Here is a 20,690-nt window from a genome sequence, read left to right as displayed (position 1 = left end):
GTCTGTCCATTTTTCTTCAAATTCTATTCAACCTGTTTTTTCCTTACTTCTGAGTAGAATTCCATTGTGTAAATGTACCACAGCTTCGTTATCCACTGATACAATGATGGGCATATGGGTTGATTCCAGCTCTTAGCTATAATGAATTGAGCACCTATAAACATAGCTAAGCAAATATCTCTGTATTGATGCATGGAGCATTTAGGATAAATGTCTAGTAAGGGCATAACTGGATCTTTTGGTACCTCTATGTCCATCCTTTTCAGGAATCTCCACACTGATTTCCATAGTCATTGTCCAAGTTTGCATTTCCACTAGCAGTGGATGAGGGTTTCTTTTTCCCTGCATCCTCACCAACGTTTATTGTTGTTAGATTTGTTTTTTGGTTTTTGTCTTTGTTTTTTTTTTTTTTTTAATGATTGCCATCCTTACTGGAGTAAGGTATAATCTCATGGTTGTTTTAATTTTCACTTTCCTAATAGTTAGGGATGTTGAACATTTTCTTTTTTATTATTATTATTTTTTATTTATTTATTTGAGAGCGACAGACACAAAGAGAAAACAGATAGAGGGAGAGAGAGAGAATGGGCGCGCCAGGGCTTCCAGCCTCTGCAAACGAACTCCAGACGCGTGCGCCCCCTTGTGCATCTGGCTAACGTGGGACCTGGGGAACCGAGCCTCGAACCGGGGTCCTTAGGCTTCACAGGCAAGCGCTTAACCGCTAAGCCATCTCTCCAGCCCTGAACATTTTCTTAAATGTGTTTTAGCCATTTGTAATTCTTCCTCTGAGAGCTCCCTAGTCAGTTCTCTGCCCCATTTTTGGAGGGGGTTGTTCGAATTTTTTTTTTTTTAATTGTTTAGAGTTCTTTGTAGCTTCTAGATATTAGGCTTCTTTCAGTGGTATAGCTGGCAAAGATTTTCTCCCATTCAATGGGTAATCTATTTGCTCTGCTTATGATGTGTTTGTGCAAAATCTTTCTGGCTTGAGACCCAATGGTTTTACTGGGATTTTGTTTAGGAAGTCTTTCCCCACTCCTATACTGTAGAGAGTACCTCATATTTTCATATTTTTTCTTCCAGTAGAAGTGTTTCAGGTCTTATACTGAGGTCTTTAATACATTTAAACTTTATGTTTGTGCCTGGAGAGATGAGTGGGTCTAGTTTCATTTTCCTACATATGGTCATCCAATTTGTCCGTCACTATTTGTTGAAGATGTTGTCCTTTCTCCAGGCTACATTATTGGTACTTTTGTCAAAGATCATGTAGCTGTAGTTACTTGACCTAAGGTCTGAGTCTTCAATTCTGTTCCATTGGTCTATGTTTCTGTTTTCATGACATTACCATGCTGGTTTTGTTACTATGGCTTTGTAATATAGCTTTAGGTCCAGTATGGTGATATCTCCAAAGATGTTTGGGTTTTTGTTTGTTTGTTTGGTTTTGCTGAGGATATATGTTTGGATATATGAGGCCTGCTGCCATTCCATATAAATTTTGAGATCATCAGGTATGGTGGTGCATGCCTTTAATCCCAGCACTCAGGAGGCAGAGACAGGAGAATCACCATGAGTTCAAGGCCACCCTGAGACTACATAGTGAATTCCAAGGCAGCCTGAGTTAGAATGAGAACCTACTTTGGAAACCCCCCCGCCATAGTTTTTGAGATAATTTTTTATACTTATGTGGAGAGTGATGCTGGGATTTTTATTGGTAGTGCATTAAGTCAGTATATTGCTTTTGGTAGAATTGCAATTTTCACAATATTAATTCTACCTACCCAGGAGCATCAGAGGTCTTTCCAACTTCTCAAGTCTTCCTCGATTTTTTCTTGAATTTTTTAAAATGTTTTCATTATATAGGCCTTTCACATCCTTGGTTAGTATGATTCTGAGGTATTTAAATTTTTGGTGCTATTGAAAATGGGATAGCCTTGCTGATTTATTTATCTGTGTATTTGTCCTTTGCATATAAAAAGGCTACTGATTTTTGTCTCCTGCCACCTTACTGAAGGAATTTATCACTTTTAGAAGTTTTGAGGTAGGGAATTTTGGGTCCCTTATATATAGGATCGTGTTATCTGTAAATAGGTCTAACTTGACTTGTTCCTTTCTAATTCGTGTCCCTTTTATTTCTCCTGTCTCCTTGCTGGGGCTAGTACTTCTAGTACTATGTTGAAGAGCAGCAGTGAGAATGGCACCCATCTTGTTCCTGATCTCAGTGGGAACTCCTTGAGTCTTTCTCTATTATTATTTATGTTTTAGGTGCTTTATATATAGCCTTTACTGTGTGGAGATATAAACCCTCCCTGCCTATTCTTTCCATCATTTTGATCATGAAGTGGTGGTATATTTTGTCAAAGGCCTTCTCTGCATCAATTGAGATGATCATGTGTTTCTTATGATTAAATTTATTTGTGTAGTGTATTGTATTGACCAATTTCCATATGTTGAAGTATCCCTGAATCCCTGGGATGAAGCTTTTGATGTGTTGTTGAATTCAATTTGTAAGGATTTTGTTCAGAATCTTTGCATCTAAATTCATAAGGGATATAGACCTATTGTTTTATTTTTCTTATTGAATCTCTGTCAGGTTTTGGTATTAGGATAAAGCTAGCTTCATAAAAGGAGTTGGGGAGAACACCTCTGATTATGCGATACAGTTTGAGAATAATTGGTTTCAGTTCTTCAATGAAGATTTGATAGAATTCAGCTGAGAAGCCATCCAGTCCTGGGCTTTCTTTGGGGGGAGGTTTTTGATTACTTTTTAAAAATTTTTTTTTGTTCATTTTTATTTATTTATTTAAAAGTGACAGAGAGAGAGAGAGAGAGAGAGAGAGAGAGAGAGAGAGAGAGGGAGAGAGGCAGATAGAGGGAGAATTTGCATGCCAGGGCTTCCAGCCACTGCAAATAAACTCCAGATGTGTGTGTCCCCTTGTGCATCTGGCTAATGTGGGTCCTGGGGAATAGAGCCTTGAACCGGGGTCCTTAGGCTTCACAGGCAAGTGCTTAACCACTAAGCCATCTCTCTAGCCCTTGATTACTTTTTTGATCTCCATGAATGTGAAAGGTTTGTTTAGGAGACTGATCTGCTCTGAGTTTAGATTTGGTAGGTGGTATTTGGCTAGGCATTCATCCATTTCTTCCAGATTATCCAATTTTGTGGAGTAGAGGTTTTGGAAGTATCCCCTGATGATTTTTCCAATTTCATTGATGTCTGTTATGACCTCTTTTTTCAGTTCTGATTTTGTTAACTTGAGACTTCTCTTTTTATTTGCTTCATCAAACTAGCCAGGAGCTTATCAATTTTGTTTATTTTATCAAAGAGCCAGCTCTTTGTTTCACTGATTCTTAAAAATTGTTTTTTTAGTTTCCAATTCATTAATTTCTGGGTAGATCTTGATTATTTCTTTCCATTTTGAGCTCTTAGGGTTGGATTTATCCTGTTTTTCCTATGCCTTTAGGAGGATACTTATTAATTTGGGATATCTCTGTCTTTGGTATAAAGGTACTTAGTGCTAGGAATTTTCTCCTTAGGACTGCCATCATTGTGTCCTATAAGTTTTGGTAAATTGTGTTTTCATTATCATTCAATTCGAGGAATTTTGCCATTTCTTTTTTGGTTTCTTTAACAACCAGTTTCATTGTTTAATGGTGTGTTGTTTAGTCTCTAGGAGCTGGTGGAGTTCTTGGTGTATCTCTTGTTGTTAATTTCTAGCTGTAAAGTATTGTGATCTGATATGATGCTGGAAGTCACTTAAATTTTTCTTAATTTATGGAGACATACTTTATGACCTAATATGTTCTGTTTGGAGAAGGTTCCATGGGCTGCTGAGAAGAATGTGTATTCTGAAGAGTTGGGGTGGAAAGTTTGTAGATGTCCATTGGTTCTAGTTTATTTGTGGTGGTGTTGAGCTCTATTATTTCCCTGTTGATTTTATGTTTGGATGATCTATTGATGACAGTGGAGCATTGAAGTCTCCAACTATGATGGCATTGGTGTTTATTTCTGTTTGTTGTCAAGTAGGTTTTGTTTTATAAATTGTGGTGCACCTGTGTTTGGCTCATATTGATTTATGATTATAATGTCTTTATGTTGGATTATTCCCTTGGTGAGTAAGAAGTGACCTTCTTTGTCCTTTTTGACTTGCAGTCCATTTTATCAGATATTAATATAGCAACACCTGCTTGTTTCTTATTTCCATTTACTTGGAACATTTTCCATCCTTTCACCATGAGGTGTCTGTCTTTGGTGGTGAGGTGGATTTGTTGAAGATAGAAGATAAAACATTTTTTTTTATCCACCCTGTTAACTTGTGTCTTTTGATGGGTGAGTTAAGACCATTAATGTTTAAGGTTATAACTGTGAGGTTCATTTAATCCCTGCCATGATGAGGTGCTTTATGGGGTTTTGTGCTTTCTTGTGATTTGTACTTTTTTTGTAACTTAATTTATTTTAGAGAGATAATTGGTGTGCCAGGGCCTCAGTCACTGAAATAAAACTCTAGATGCTTGTACCAACATGTGGGCATGTATGAGCTTGCACTTACCTCACCTTTGTGTGTCTGGCTAACATGAGATCTGGAAAGTAAAACATGGGTCCTTAGGCTTCACAGGCAAGTTCCTTAACTACTAAGCCATCTCTCCAGCCCGTTTTGTACGTTTTTGAGCCTAGTCTAGTTCTGCTTATTGTGATCTTCTTCTTGTTGGCTCTTGAGATTGGTTGTTTGACTCTTCTGTGTGGAGTATTCCCTCAAGTATTCTATGTAGGGTTGGCTTTGTGCTGGTATAACCATAAAGTTGACTTTTTTTCATGGAAAGTTTTCCTTTCACCACCTATTATCAGGGATACTTTTGCTGGGTAGAGTAACTTGTGTTGGAAGCCCTAGTTACTTTAGACTTTGAAGAGTTCCATTACAGGCCCTTGAGGGTTTCCTTTGAGAAATATGAGTTAATTCTGATGAGATTGCTGTTGTGTGTATTGAGTCGTTTCTCTCTTACTGCTTTTAGCATTTCTCTTTGTTTTCATTGTTAAGAGTTTTAACTATGATATGCCTTGGAGAGTTTCTTCTTTGGTCCTATCTGTTTGGTGTTCTGTGGGCTTCTCTTTTGAGAGACTAGGAAAATTTTCTTCAATAATGTTGTTGAATTTGTTCAATATGCCTCTGGCCTGGATTTCCTCTTTTTTGGGGTATGCCCATGATCTAGATGCTTGGTCATTTTAGGGTATTCCACAGTTCCCTTCTATTCTGTTCACTTGATTTTTCTGAATGTAGCAAAGATTTTGGACTCACAATCGATTTCTTCTGTCTTGCCTTCCAGGTCAGAGGTACTGTCTTCCACATGAGTAACTCTGTTAGTGAGGGTTTCTAAAGAGGTTTTCTATAAGATCTATTTGATTTTTGTTTTCTATTGTGTTATTTTCCATTATGTCAGTTTCCTTTTTAAGGTACAACTTCAGTTCAAGTTCTGATTTTCTTGGTGCTTCCTGGAATTCATTCTTACATTTGATCAAGTCTCTATTAAGCTTAATCAATTGGCTATTGAGATCTTCCATTTGTTAACTCACCTTCCACTCACTTATATCTCTTTTGAAGGGTCTAACATTTTCTTCAATTAAATTAAGCCAACTGTCAAAAGCTGAAAGTTCTAAGAGATGATTCTGTTCAATTTCATTGATACAATTATTGGTTTTTTGGTGGTTTGCTTCCAGCTCAGCAATTCTTTTGATCAGAGTCACATTGGTTGTTGTGTTTTCATTTTGGGATTGAATTTCTACTGTTTCTCTCTGATTTTATTGGAAGCTTCCATTGTGGGATTAGGCATCCTTGGTGGAGATCTCTCAGTTTTTTTACTTTCTTTTCTTTCTTTTTTTTTTTGTATTGTTGTTTACCCATTTGGGGGAAGTGCTTTATTCTATTGAGGAGGAAGCGATTATTTGTCCTCTCAGGATTTTCAGGGGGTGTAGTGTTTTTAAATGTGAACCAGATTGGTGTACAATGGGGTTACAACCACAGATATGCAGATTGTAGAGATTTCAGGCACATCAAAGGTATCTGGGGAACTGGGTGGTAGCAAATTGGGAGCTCTGGCCTACTCACCCTACTTGAGTATAGTCTTCAGCACACAGGGATCAGGGGTTGGGGAACCAGGAACCAGGAAGCTGGAGAGCCAGGGGCAAGAAACCAACTCCAACAGGTCTGTGCATCCTCTGACTCAGGGGAATAGGGATTTGGGTACCCAGGGGCCAATCAGAAAACCATAGCAGAAGATCTGCTTCAGTAGCCCACACACAGGGACCAGGCCTCCCCAGGGCAGCAGCAGGGGTGTTGGGACCAGAGAATTAGGAGGTAGGGAACCAACCAGGAGCTCTGGCCTACTCACTTTGCACATGCACCCTCTGGAGAGGGAAATCCAGGCGTTCAATCAGGAAGGTGAAGCAAGGGGCCTGCTTCCATAGCAAACTCCCCAGGTCTAGGTAGTTCCAAGCCAACAGCAGGGGAACTAACCAAGAATAGGTAATCCATGCATACACACTGAAGGTGCAGAATATCATGGAATTGGGGGCTCGGGGCACATGGCAGAACAAGGGGTCTGCTGCAGTAGTAAGCTGGCAGGGTCCAGTCAGCCCCAAGTGCCAGCCACAGGGGCACCTGTTGTGACCAGGGAACTGGGAGGGGCAGGAGTAACAGGAAGATCTGTGAGTGCACCATATGGAGTAGGGGAACCAGGAACTGGAACACAGGGGCCCTTCAATAAGGAAGGTGGAGCAAAGAGTCACACTTTTTTTTTCAATATGCTAGGACTGTGGAATGGCTGCCAAGGAGAGCTGCTATCTCAGGGTGGAGTTTTCCCTGGGTTGTGAGTCAGCTGAAGGGACAGAATTGGACACCTAGAGGCTTCTTCACTGGTTACAGATGTTGGACTTGGAACTGCAAATGTTTCATTTTTTGCCTACTGGTTATTGATTTTGCATTGGCCCAGTTTCTCCTTGTTGTGGCTTCTTTTGCAATGGAAATGTTTATTCTTTGCAAGTGTGTTTTTGAAGTAAGTAACTTGTGTTTTCATTTTACAGGACTCACAATTAAGAGACAGTCTTGAATAACAGATAATACTTTTAACTTTTAAGCAGTATTAAAGTTGGTCAATACTATGGGGACTTTTGAAGTTGGACTGAGTGCATTTAAATTATCAGATAATCATGAATCTATGGGGACTAGGGATAGAATGTATTGGTTTGAATCTCAGTGGCCCCAGAGTCACAGGTATTTTTGATTAAGCTTCCAGCTTAGTCTCCAGCAGGCTAAGTTTTACTGGATTAGGTGTGTCACTGGGGTCAGATCTTGAGTGCAGCCCTAGGTGTGTGTTCAGAGTCAGCTTATGCTTGCCAGTGCTAGCTGTGGTCTTTCTGCTATGAATTATGTTGAATGAGCCAGCTTTGTCTACCATTCTGAAGGTTCCCCTGAAATAAGCCCTTTCCTCCCATAAGTTGCATCTGGCCAGGTTTGTTTTTTTTTTTTCCCCCAACAACGATAAGGTAACCACAACAGCCATCCTTTGAGGGTCTCATAAAGGGACAACTTTTATCTGTTTCTGTAAGCAGTTCCCTGCCTGGTTAGATGACCGTATGAATATTTTTGTTTAAACAATATTTGTTTAGTGAGAGAGAAAATGAATGAAGGTATGGGCATGACAAGGCCTCCTGCCAGTGCAAATGCATCCCAGGTCAATGTGCCACTTGCACATATCACTTTATGTGAGTACCGTGAACTTGAACCTGGACCATTCGTATTTATAAGTAAGAGTCTTTAACCACCTACCCAGCCCCGAGCTTGAACTTGTTTGCATTAGTGCTGCTATTCTCATCATGGCTGCCTTGTGCTCCCAGCAGCCACCTGCCATGCAGAGTCCATCAATGACCTCACCTCTCTGAGCATCTGAAATCACACTTCACACACAGCAGTCATGCAAGGCACAAGTAGACCCTGGTGACAGTCACAGATGTGTGAAGCTAAGGATGAGTCTGAGGTACATTTCAGTGAGTGGATGAAACAGAACATGAGCCCAGGCAGCCCATTATCTTCTCTGATCCCTAATGTGTGATGTAAAGATGGGAAGACTGTATCTACAAGGTAAGTCTCTAGAGTGACACAGCAGAAGGACACAGGGACATAAAAGCAGTGAAGCTAGAGTGACACCTAGAAGGGGGGGGGGGTTGCAGGACTACCTAAGTCCCTGTTCTAGTCCAGTCAGACTCAGGTCTCTTAAGTTCCCCATGGAGTCAGCACCTGACCCACCATCTTCTCTGCTTAAACTAGACAGAGCGCTTTCCTGTTACTCCAAATAGCCTGATCTGATGCCAAGAAAAGCTGTTTATTTTTAAAACCTGCATTAAAGCAGCATCACTTGCAACAATGAGCATTTTCTTCTTGTAGAGCCTGCATAAATACCAGAGAGAAAGTTTTTGTAATCCTTTATGGAAATTAAACCCACCATCCTGGCACACACGTGTTTAACAAGGGATAATTAACTTCTTATAATGTAATTGTAGCTCAGAAGCAATGTTTTCCATTAAGAAGGAATTTGATGGGAAGTCTATGTCATGTGCGGGAGCTCAGCTCCTTTGGGGACAAAGGATCTTGGTGGCATTCTGTGTCCTCTCATCCCGGCCAAGAGGGTATGGGGCTTGGAGGTAACAAAGGGATTTCATATCCCTGGGCTTTCTGTGCCCCATGGATGTTCCCAGGCAGGTCTAATCCAACCCCTTGTTTGTTAGGGACCATACTACACTCCTCCTCCCTGAGTGACCCCAGCCCCAGAGTGCCTGAGCTGGCTGCAGAAGGCTGGGCACAAATTCAGGGATGGAGGAAACACTCTTGATTCTGTATCTCCTCCTGCACCCTAGGGCTCCTAGGGGTCCCGTTCCTCCATTTCACAAAGGAAGAATATGAAACTCAGAGACACAGTCATATGCTCAAGACCACATAGCTGATGAGGGTAAGAACTGTGAACTTTTCTAAATCCAGAATCATGCCCACCTAGCTCATTGCTGGCTTCCTTCCTTTAGTGAGCTCACCTCTTCTGTACTTCAGTGTCTCCATCTGTAAAATTAGGATAATCATAGCCCTTATATGAGGCCATCTGAGGAAGAAATGAGCTTCCTCTGTAAGAACTTACAATAGTGACTGGCACATAATACACTCCCAGTACCCGTCAGCTCTAATGCTTATCATTGCCATTAATGACATCACTAATAACATCCACAGCATGCTGATATTATCTCTTCTCTGATCTCCAAACCAGAAGGCTCTATATATGGCCATTTCTGAGCCCTCTGGGGCTCCTTTGCTCTCCAGCATCTCTTTTTGAGGGAGAAAGACTTGTGGGGCTAAAGGGTGAACTACTTCCAGGGTCCTGCAGGAAGACTTCTGAGGTAACAGGTTGCTCAGGTTGCTGACACAGATACCCACTTGCTTGATCTATGCTTACTTGTGAACAACTGTGACCTGTTGTAACACTTAGTCTCTGATTCCATTGCTCAGTCTTCCTGGGTGTTTGCAGAATTTACACACTCTTTCATTTCCTTCTGTTGTCTGTAGGTATTATTAGGGTTTGAAGTTATAAAGGAGGAACTCCCACCTTTCATCTGTCTCTTTTGTATGAAAGGAGGAGGGTGGATGTGTCAGGACTGTGGTCCCCTCCCCCTAAGAGTTAATCTAAAGCAGCCTATCCATTATTGCCTGGTAAATGGACCATTTCTGAAAAGGAGGAAAGATGTTATCCTCTTTTTTTAAATATTGTATTTATATATTTATCTATTTTACATTTTTATTTATTTGAGAGAGAGAGAGAGAATGGACTCTAGCCACTGCAAATAAGCTCCAGACACATGCACCACCTTGTGCAGCTGGCTTACATGGGTTCTGGGGACTTGAACCTGGATCCTTAGGCTTTGCAGGCAAACACTTTAACCACTAAGCAATCTCTCCAGCCCAGATGTTATCTACTTAATGAGATAATGCTCCCAGAAGACCTTCCCTTAAGCAGATATTTAATATCCTCACTGAGGATCCTGCGCACTTCTCTTAGATCTCAGGAAGTGTAGCTTTTCCTATTTTTCCCCTTTCTTTCTTTGCTTTGGATGCTAGCCAACATATTAATCATGATTGTCCTTCCATGGTTATCCAGTAAATCTCCTTGCCCTTACTCACTCCTGATTTTCACTGTGGTTAGTTGTCTGTGGTCAGGAGACCAATGACTCAACAGTATGAAGACCTGCAACACTTGCCCTGCGCAGACAGCCTGGGCTTCCGCAGCATCCACCCCTGCTATGCTTCTGGCGCATCGCCATGATGGTTCCTGAGGAAGTCATTTTCCCTCAGGCTCGTGGGGGAGAGTCTGCTCTTCTATGGCCGAACTCAAACTTCTACTTTGTGAGGATAACTCAGACCCGGATCTGTCAGCTGTGACCCAGAGCTCAGAGACTCCTATACCCACACACTATGCATTTCCCTACGCAGAGCTGGGGGCTCTTGAATCTGGAAACATCTTTAGTGAATGTAAATTGGAAAAATATTGTATGCAGAGGATCTGGGGAATGACATCTTGACTCTGTACAGAACAAAGCAAGAATCAGATTTTTCCTGGGAATGTGCAAACAGAGGCCCCCAACACCCTTGGGCTCATGGTTTTAATTTACCCTGTAAGCTTTATTTCTGAACAGACAAAATGAGAAATTCACAAGCAATTGTTGCTAGGCTGATGATGCTTTGGGGACATCTCCAGAAGCCATCCCTGAATAGTTCAGTCTGGGCACACCCTTCATTCTGCTGTGCAGAACTCTCCCAGACCAGACTCAAAGATCAAGTCTCCAAAGAGAAATGAAGAACTAAATGCCCACAGAAGGATGTGCAGGCGAAAGAGATCAGGAGGTTTATCCAAACACCCTCTGATCGCAGAAGGATCCCACGGGAAACTTGAAGATGAGGTGAACATGTGTGAAATAGGTAAGAATGGATCAGAGTTAAAAGAGCCAGGTATAATGAAAAGAAGTTAGAAACACGGAGAGTGAAATATTTCCCTGAGAAGAAATGTGTAAACTTGGAAATGAAGTGAAGGGCAGAGTGAGTGAGAAGGTAGAGGGGGCAAGGCGAAAACCAAGCTGAGAGAGCGGGACAGCACAGGGACCCTCCCTGAGGTCCCCGCGCAGCTCGGTGGCTGAGCTCTTGCTTAGGAGCCCGAGGTCCTGAGCCCCAGCTCCAGCTACAGAGAAAAGTAACCAGGGTGTGGCTGCTCACGCCTGTCATCCCAGCCTCAGGAGGCTGAGTCAAGAGGATCGCCATGAGTTCTAGGGTAGTCTGCACTACAGAGTGAGACTCGGGCTCAACGAAAGAAAGAGGGAGGGAAGGAAGAGAGATAAAAAGTAACATCCAGAGTGTAGATAAAGATTTCAATTACTTGTGGAATGTATGAGAGGATTGATACATTAGATTCAAGTAAGATCATCCATCCAACACAAATGAGGGCTCTAGAATATGAATAAAGAAAAGTTAAAGAAATGATTAAGTCATCAAATATCAAGGATTTTTAGAAATGAAATGTAATAATTAAAATCTCAACGGACTTTTTTTCAGATAAGGACAACCTCACATAAACAGAATTACACTAAAGGAAGATCTACAGAATGTACTTTAGGCAAAAGAAGATGAAGATACCAAATAGAATGTATGAGATGAAAAAACAATGAAAATAAAGGTAACTATTGGTAAACTGACAGTTAACTATGGAAAGAACAAAAATGTCACAAATTCTGATAATAGATAGCATATACATTGGAAGGGGACAAATATAGTTAATTGAAATATACATTAATTCACCCTTTTCTCTACAATGATGCTGGACTTCATATCTTTATATTCTGATTAAAGTTTTCAAGATGAACTTTCTCATGTATAATGTGTTCTTTTGGTTTTCTGTTGTGCATCTCAGCCACGGGCATGGGAAGAGCACATCCTGAGGGTCTTCTCTGTCTCCCTCCCACCTCACTGCCAGTCCCTCTGAGCTCTTCAGATCCTCTCACCTTGGAAGGAATGAATACAAAGCTCTGCGCCCCAGACAGTTTTCTAAGATGAGAATATCATTCATGAAGCCATGTGACCTGCCAGATTCCCTTTAAGAATCACGGACAGATGCACAAGGCTGGAGTTGGTCTGAGTCCTCTTGCCTAGATGCAATGGGATAGCAGCAAAAGTTTAAAATAAGCCCTAATGAGTCTAGATTTAAAATGTGTACATAAATATGAAGGAATAAAGAGGGCTGTGTGGAGAGAGGAGCAGAGGACTGGGGAGGGGAGACAGGGAAGGGCAATCTAATAGGAGCAAATCTCAATGGTGTGGATGTATAATAATAGGGTGCTAGCCTAGCATGCATGCCACCCTGGGCTCAATCCCCAGTACCACATACACTGAGGGTGGTGGCACATGAGTGCCTTGGCAGCAATTGAGGGATGGAGGCAGGACGATCAGGAGTTTATCAGTCTGGCCTATGTTATAAACCTGAGACCCTGTGCCCTGAAAGAAGTAATAAAGACTCCCATTACCTTAAGTACTTACTAAAAACAATTTATGACAAAATGAAAGACAATACCTGATGCTCATGGACTTTTGTGGACACAAGAGTCTCACTTCGTAGCTGGCCTTGAATTCATGGTATTCCTCCTACGTTAGCCTCTCAATGCTATAGATAAATGAGACCCACCATGTCTGGCTAGAATTATGTTGTTAAACATAATCAATCCAGCATGATGCATTCTTCCCAACCTACCACTGCCTCCAAAACTCTTTTATCCAAATGATTCATGAGCCCACCAGGAGAAGGACATGTTTGGTCAGGGGCAGGTTAGGAGCTTCAGGCCCATCTTAGCGCAGTGATACAATAACCTTGGAACAAGAGACCTAGACTAGACCATCTTGGAACCAAGTTCCAAGTTCTTAACTGGGTTCCTTTCTGTGAACAAGTTATTTCATCTTCTAAATTTTGAGAGACAGGGTCTCCCAGTCAGAGTACTTCTGAAAGTCCCACTCCACATGCTGGACTCCTCCAGGTCCCTTTTTTATTTCTCTAAAAAAATATTTATTTACTTAATCATTTATTTATTTAAAAGTAGAGAGAGGTAGAAGAGAGACAGAGAGACTGGGTGTGCTAAGGCCTCTAGCCACTGCAAATGAATTCCATATGCATGTGCCACTTTTTGCATCTGGCTTCCCATGGGCACTGGGGAACTGAACTCAGGTCATCAGCCTCTGCAGACAAGCGCCTTCATTGATGAGCCATCTCTCCAGTCCTAATTTCCTCTTTTCAGTGCTGACTCTTCACCACAGAATTCTGTGCCCAACTCCTCTGCAACCAGCTAACTCTTGAGGACCAGTTCCTCAGTTGTGACCTCCTCAGTGCCCAGCCTTTCCTGCCTGACTCCTCACGGCCCAGTTCTCCAGCCCAACTCCTCAGCCTCCAGCTTGTCCAACAGCAGGGTAAGGAGTCAGTCAGGCCCTCTGCCGAGGTGCCTGTGGACACGAGCCATAGAAAGCGAGCTTGGAAACCAGCAGAGGAGGGGGGTGAGGTCAGTGGTGAGCACAGAGGGGGAGCTTCAGGCAGACCCAGGTTTGTAGTGTAGACCCTGGCTGTGAGCTCAGGTGTCACTCAACTTGGGCCCAGCCTCCCCACCACTGAGACCCTCTCCACAGCTTTTGCCTCCATGAATCATTTTAATAACACACCATCTTATAATTACCACGAGCCTCAAGGGGATGAAGATGTACTTCAGACATTAGAACTCATTATTGTCAGGTCAGCCTCTGGCCATGTGGGAACAGGCTGGACTTTAGGCAGTGTTTTACCAGTCATAAGATCTAGGCACCCCCAACACTGACATTTATGCTGTGAATCCCAGGCTATGAGGTCAAAATCAGAAGTGTTGATGGACCTGGAGGTCACAGAAAACCACATCTCTGTGGAACGAGGATATGTGCCCAGCACCCCTCTCTCAGGGACCCTCAATTTTCTTAGGGTAATGAGGTTAACTATGGAGGGTGACTCCACCTCTTGACTGCTCAGCCCCCACGTGGAAGGTAGAGTTGAGGACCCTCCATGGCAGAGCGGCCATCCCAGGGCAGGCCGCGGGAAGCTGGCAGCAGGGGTGTGATCGGCCTTGGCTGCTGGAGTTGGGGGCTCAGAAGTTGGGTTGAGCTGGGGTGGGTGATGTGGCACCCTGGCTGCCAAACTCCACGGTCCCTGTTGACTGTCTGCAGACACCCTCGGCCTACTGAGCAGCAGGAGGAGGGTGATGCTGAAGCGGAATGGGGAGGAGCACACCCAGCGAAGTGAGCAGGAAGGAGACATGGTGGAGACAAAACCTGACAGAATTCTGGAGGCTGCTGGGAGGTGGCTGGATGGGCCAGGCCAGGCATCTGTCCGTGGGTGGCAGGCAGTCGTGTCTCACAGAGAGAAGTCCAGGGCCTGAGAGCTGGAGTCCAGAGGAGACCTTGACAGCACATGAGCTGCTTGGAACCCGTAGAGCAGATCTTGGACAAGCAGCCAGCTTGGTGTGGTTCTGTGGGTCAGAAGAGTCAGACCATGGAGACTGCACCCCACTGTTTCTGGGTCTCTGTCACAGTCTTGCTCCCTCCACCAACATGGGGCAGCCTGGGCCCAGGGGTGATGTCCAGGCCCAGCCCTCAGAGGTGCAGGCAGCAGACAGAGGGAAGCACCCCTCTCTCCTGGTCCTTGCATGTCCTCCTCCTGACGCGGCTTGCTGCTTACTCAAGACATGTCTCTAATAAAGCTCCTGCCTTCTGGTCCCTGTCCCAGGCCCGTTTCCATGGGAGCCCAAGGTGGGGAAGGGGAACGGCAGAGCCAGGCTGGAACCCAGTCCTGAATGCTGGCAACTAAGGAAGGAGCCGGGATGGGGATTGGTCTCAGACACAAGGCAGGAGCCTGGTTATGAGCCCTGCTCCCAGGGGTGGTGACAGAAACAATGTTAAACATAAGAACAGGACTCCTGAGTCAGACATCATCATCCGTGGGTTCATTTCCTCCTCTCAGCACTGGAGATAAAATTGGAAGATCTGATCAAGGTGCCTGCAGGTGTCAAGAGGACTGTGGACATGTCATAGCAGACTGTGTGGTCCCTGCTTAGGGTCATCTCGTGCAGAGATCCTGGGAGGCAGGGAGAAAGGTCTGGAGAATCTGGGAGGAAGCATTGACTCCTTGGGGAGAATAGAGGATGGAGAGACAACTGGACTCAGCAAAGACCTGGGCTCTGGACCAGCCTCTCTCTCAATGCTGGGTGACCTGGAACAGTCCGCCATCCTCTATAGGCACAGTCTTGGCATCTGTGGACCAGAGGCTTTAGCCTGGGGATCCTTACAACTTTCTACTCAGACCTTAACTCTGAATCCTCTTGAGACCTCCCATACTTCAAACCTGATGGGGAACTTCCCTGCCCATGGCAGTCCCTGCCAGAGGAGGACAGAGGAAACTAGAGCCCACGGTAGTGACCCCACGGGTCTCTAGGACACTCAGAACTTCCCTCATCACTAGAGCCTGAGACCAGGGTACCCTTGGAAATGATGATTGCTCCTGGTTCAGTGTGAGGAAGAAGAGACGCTGGGAGATGAGCCTGACTCACCCACCCAGGAGGGGAGGAGTAATAGAGCAAGCTTTTGATTGCTAAGGGACTTACTGGTCGGTGTTTCCGAATAGCCCAGGAACAGGTGTTCCTCAAGAGTGTCCAGACTAGGATGCCATCAGGTGACAATTTTCCCTCTCTGGTTTTGACACACTTCCAGGAATGGCCTCTCCCAAAGCCTTCTTCCTGGTGGTCAGTGAATTCCAGCCCTATCCGAGGCCAGCAGAGAGAAAAAAAAGAAAAAACCTTTTCTGGAAGGCTCCTTGCCTAGGTTTTATTCTGGCTCTTCCTCATTGGGCCTCTGCCTTTAGGGAAGGCCTCCCATTGTCCATGTTGCTCCAGGTACATCTATTTTCCATTCCCCTGAGCCTTCCATCTGCTTCTGGACTGTCTGTCCTGCATGAGTTTATGATAATTAGAGCTGTCTCTCCTCATGTGTCTTTGCATATGTATGTGTGGTGTGTGTGCATGTGTATGCATGTTTGCAACTGTGTGTGGCTATATGTGCATATATTTGTGGAGGCCAAAGCATGATGTCAGTATGCCTTCCTCTGTTGCTCTCCAGTTTACTTTCAGGGAGGGGTGGGGTCTATCACTGAATCTGGAGCTCATCCATTGAGCTAGACAAACTAGTCAACAAGCGCCAGCGAGTCCATGTCTCCACCTTCCAGGCACTGGCATTGCAGTTGTGCACCATCACGCCAGCTTCTACATGGGTGCTTGAGATCCAGACTCAACCCAGGTCCTCATGCTTGTGTGGCAGACACGTTCCCCACCGGGCCATCTCCCCAGCTCTGGTGAGGTGGACGAGCATATGTGTGTCATGGCTTGCATGTGGAAGACAGAGCAGCCCCTTGAGGGTTTGTCCTTGCCTTCCATCTTGTTCCAGACAGGGTCTCTGTTGCAGTCAGGTTTGCACTGCTGACAGAAAACACCTGACCAAAAGCAGCTTGTGCTATGACTCGAGGGGAAGCTCCATGATGGCAGGGGAAAACGATGGCATGAGAAGAGGGTGGACATCACCTCTTGGTCGACATCAGATGAACAACAGCAGCAGGAGAGTGTGTCAAACACTGGCAAGAGGAAGCTGGCTATAGCACCCATAAGCCTGTCCCCAGTAATACAGTGCCTCCAGGAGGCTTTAATTCCCAAACTGCCATCCGCTGAGGACCTAGCATTCAGAACACCTAAGTTTAGGGGGGATAGCTAAATAAAACCACCATAGTCTCTCGTTATTTTCCATGGCAAATGCTAAATTAGCTGGCCCGCAAGGCTCAGGCTTGTCCTCTTTGCCTCCCCTTGCCATAGGCACATTGGCATAACAGACTCATGGGCTACTTCTGTTCATCTTGCCCACCTCTCTGTCCTATAATCCTAACAAATGTAAGAACACATTTTGTTTATAAAAATCTTTTCTTGACAACTTCCGTACACACAGACAATATGCCATGATCATCTCCTCCTACCGATTTTCCTTCTCCCTCTCCCCAACCCCCTCTACTGTACCCTTTCTTTCCAATCCTTTCTTTTCTATGTCGATGTAATGATTTTTCCTTCTATCATGCAGGTCTTGTGTGGGTAGTACCAGCCACTGTGAGCTCATGAATATTGGGGCTATTTTGTGTCTGAATAGCGTATTGTAAGCACTCCTCCTTTTTCCACAATGAATGAGCCTTGGGGCTATGATAGAGATGTCTCACTTAATGCCGAACACTCCACTGTCATCTGGGCTGAGAGTGGGAACTGGGGGTTTCACAGAGAAAATCTGGGTACCACAAAACCCACAGATGTCTTCTAATGAGCTGAGGTGGGAAGGAGTGGGCAAAACACGTGATCAGAAATGTCAGGCCCAGGCAGGGTGGCACATGGGTGTCTTCCCAGAAGGTGGGAGGTTGAAGAAAAATTTGGAGTTCAGGGTCAGCCTAGGCTACACAGCGAGTTGGAGCCAGCCTGGGATGCATGAGACCCTGTCACACATAAACAAAAGGAGAGAGGAAGGGAGAGAAGGAGAGTGAGGAAAAGGAAGGAATTTGGAGAAGGAGAAAATACAGCAAAGAGAAAAGGGAAAGTACACCCCCCGCCCGCCAGTACCCACAGCCAATCTCATTCTCAATGATCTAATCAGTGTCTTGCTCCATTCTAGAACCTGGTGCTTCAGAGATGAAAGGACCGTCAGGTTCAGCCGGTCTGGGGCTGAGGAGATGGCTCAGTGAGCAAGAGTGTGGATCCCAAGTGTCACACACAATGCTGGCTGTGGGCGACGCAAGCCTGTAATCCCAGTGCTGGGGAAACAGGGAATTCCTGGGCTCACTGGCTAGCTGGCCCAGCCAAACTAGTGAATTCTAGGCTCTGTGAGAGACCTTATTTCAAAGAAAAAGGTGGAGAGAAAACTAAGGAAGACCCTGGATGCTGACCTCTGGCCTACACATGTAAACCACACGCAATATTTTAAAAAAGGAAATGAATAAATTAACACATCACCTGGCCTGTCACCCAGTGCTCCTCTGTGATACCACTTTTTGTACAGCATCTCCTCTGCATTGAAAACCCAGGAGGCAAACAGGTCTGGGAACCCTGACGCTTAAACGGTGACGAGACCCCCTTCCCAGGGCAGGAAGCGGAAGACGCAACGATGAGGAGAGACGCCTCAGCCCGCTGCTCTGCCTCCACGCTGGGCGGTGGGCTCCAGCCATGAAGCTATGCCGGGCTTTTCTGGGACACTGCTGTCTGTGGTCACCCATGCTCCTGTCAGTCACCCACAACCCTGCTCTTTAAGTGACCCCAACAGACTTATTGGTCCTCGTAGTTGGACTGTGGTGTAATTGTGCTTTGGTCTGTTGTTGGAGCACTGTGTGGGGTATTGGGAGACTGTTCTGCAGTCAGGGCCGGGCTCTTAGAGAAATGGCTGACTCCAGCAGCGGGAGCATTCAAGACGACCCTAGAGTATCCTGTTTTGCTAGAAAGTGAGAAGGTCTCAGAAAATAATGGGAACGTGGCACAGGGACCCAAGTGAGCTCCCAAAGACAAAGCAATTAAAGGAACAAAATCAGTAACGCAGTACTGAGCTGTATCCTAAAGGAGAAAAAAAGGCCCTCGAGTCTATAGTGACAGGAATAAATAATTGAATAAGCACATAAATGGAGCAGAGACAATCTTCCTTATAGAAGACTCGCAAATAACTGACCCCACCCCTCCTTCCAGAGGTGGAAGAGGACTGGTATGGGGGTGGGGGGGGTCTGGCCTCAGCAGTTTGCCTTTAGAAAACACAGCACAGCAAGAGTGGGTGGAGCTGCGGGAGGCGGTCACGGTGCAGCAAGTCTGCAGAACTTAACGAGTGACCAAGGTTGGTTCCACCAGCAACACGTCCCTGCACCGCTCCGTGCCTTCTTCACCCCTGCAGGACCTCCCCCAAAATCTTAACCCCAATCTAATCACCACGACAAACCAGGAGTCCCAGCTGAGGAGTTTCTCCAAAACACCTGACCAGGAGCTGAAGACGCGGCTCAGTGGGTGTTTGTCTGTTGCGCACTCAGCCCTGGGTTTGGTACCCAGCATCACGTCAACCTGGCGTGGAGGTGGGTGCCCGTGATCCAGCACTTGGGAGGTGGAGGCAAGAAAAACAATCTGAAATACTGACGGGTCTCCAAGGTCGTGGAGAACACAGAGTGAGAAGCAGAGGCTGACACAGGAAAGGGGTGAAGGCCACTCGACACAAGGGGCGTCCTGACCGGAGTCTGGGACAGAAAATGAACCTGAGGGAAATACTCATAAAATTCAACAAAGTGGGGATTTTAGTTATTAGAAATCAGCTACTACTGTTGGTTCTTACTTTGGGGCGGGGGGTTGTATGTGAGTGTGTTTTGTGTGTGCATGTGTATGTATGTGTTCGTGTATATGGGTACAAGTGTGTGGACATGCATGTGGAGTCCAGAGATCGATAGTGGTTTTCTTCCTCAATCTCTCTCCATCTTATTTATTGAGACAGGGTGTCCCACCGAAACCAGGGCTCACTGACTCGGCTAGTCCAAGTAGCCCTAGGGATCAGCTTGTCTGCCTCCTGACTGAGCTCTGGGATTACAGCCGTGTGCCACCAGCCAGCATTTCTGTGCGTGCTGAGGGTGTGGACTCTGGCACTGACGCTGTGCAGAGCGCACTTTACCACCTGGGCCACTGCCTCAGCCTTCCTTCTTTGACACATGAACCCTGGTTATCTATTTGATGGCATAAATGAACTCTGTGCTCTTTCAACAAATTTCCTGTAAATCTAAACTCTTCTAAAGTGGAAAATGTATTTTACAAACCTCTTGGTTTCATCTCCTCAGTTTACAATGTGGAGAGACCGTAGAGCTTACCGGCTGCAGAGGGTCTGATGAAGCCTTAGTAGAGACCCAGGAGCGGCTGTGGACGGAGGGGAAGGAACACACGAGCCTGTCTGCCTTGCTGTCCTTGTGTGTGCAGCGACACTGAGGTCACCCTGAGGCTGCTTTTCACTGGACTTCACGTCCCAGCTCAGGACGGGCAGTGCTGGACCACTCCACAGTCCACCAGGCTCTGGGAGCTTTCCCAGAATTCCTTACAGCAACCTCTCCTTAAGTTTCATTGGCTGGAAGCTATGTCACATGACTCATGTGAGTGGAGGTGGGGGAATGGAGGAATCAATGTTTGCATCTCATTGGTTGAGATGTGTCACATGACCACTAAAGGTGGACAGAAAATGTGTACTGTTTCTGCTGTGCTTGTTGTTTTCAGTGTCATAGGGGTTCATGAGTCCAAAACAAAGGGATGTAAGTGTCAGCCCACAGCCCTCAGAGGGCCTCCACTCAACATTTCATAGAAAGTTGTCTCGCTGGATGGACACACTGCCACATTTGTTGCTGTGACCAGGCAGTGAGAACCCAAGACCTTGCCCAGTGAGCCAACCTGAGACAGCCTGACCCCATGGGGACTCTCAGCTCCCCCCATCAGTCCTCCTGTCCACCTGGTCTGCTTCTCCCACCCTGACCCCAGCCTG

The sequence above is a fragment of the Jaculus jaculus genome, chromosome 5, assembly GCF_020740685.1.
Source record: "Jaculus jaculus isolate mJacJac1 chromosome 5, mJacJac1.mat.Y.cur, whole genome shotgun sequence".
NCBI lineage: Eukaryota > Metazoa > Chordata > Mammalia > Rodentia > Dipodidae > Jaculus > Jaculus jaculus.
This window is presented reverse-complemented; position numbering follows the sequence as displayed.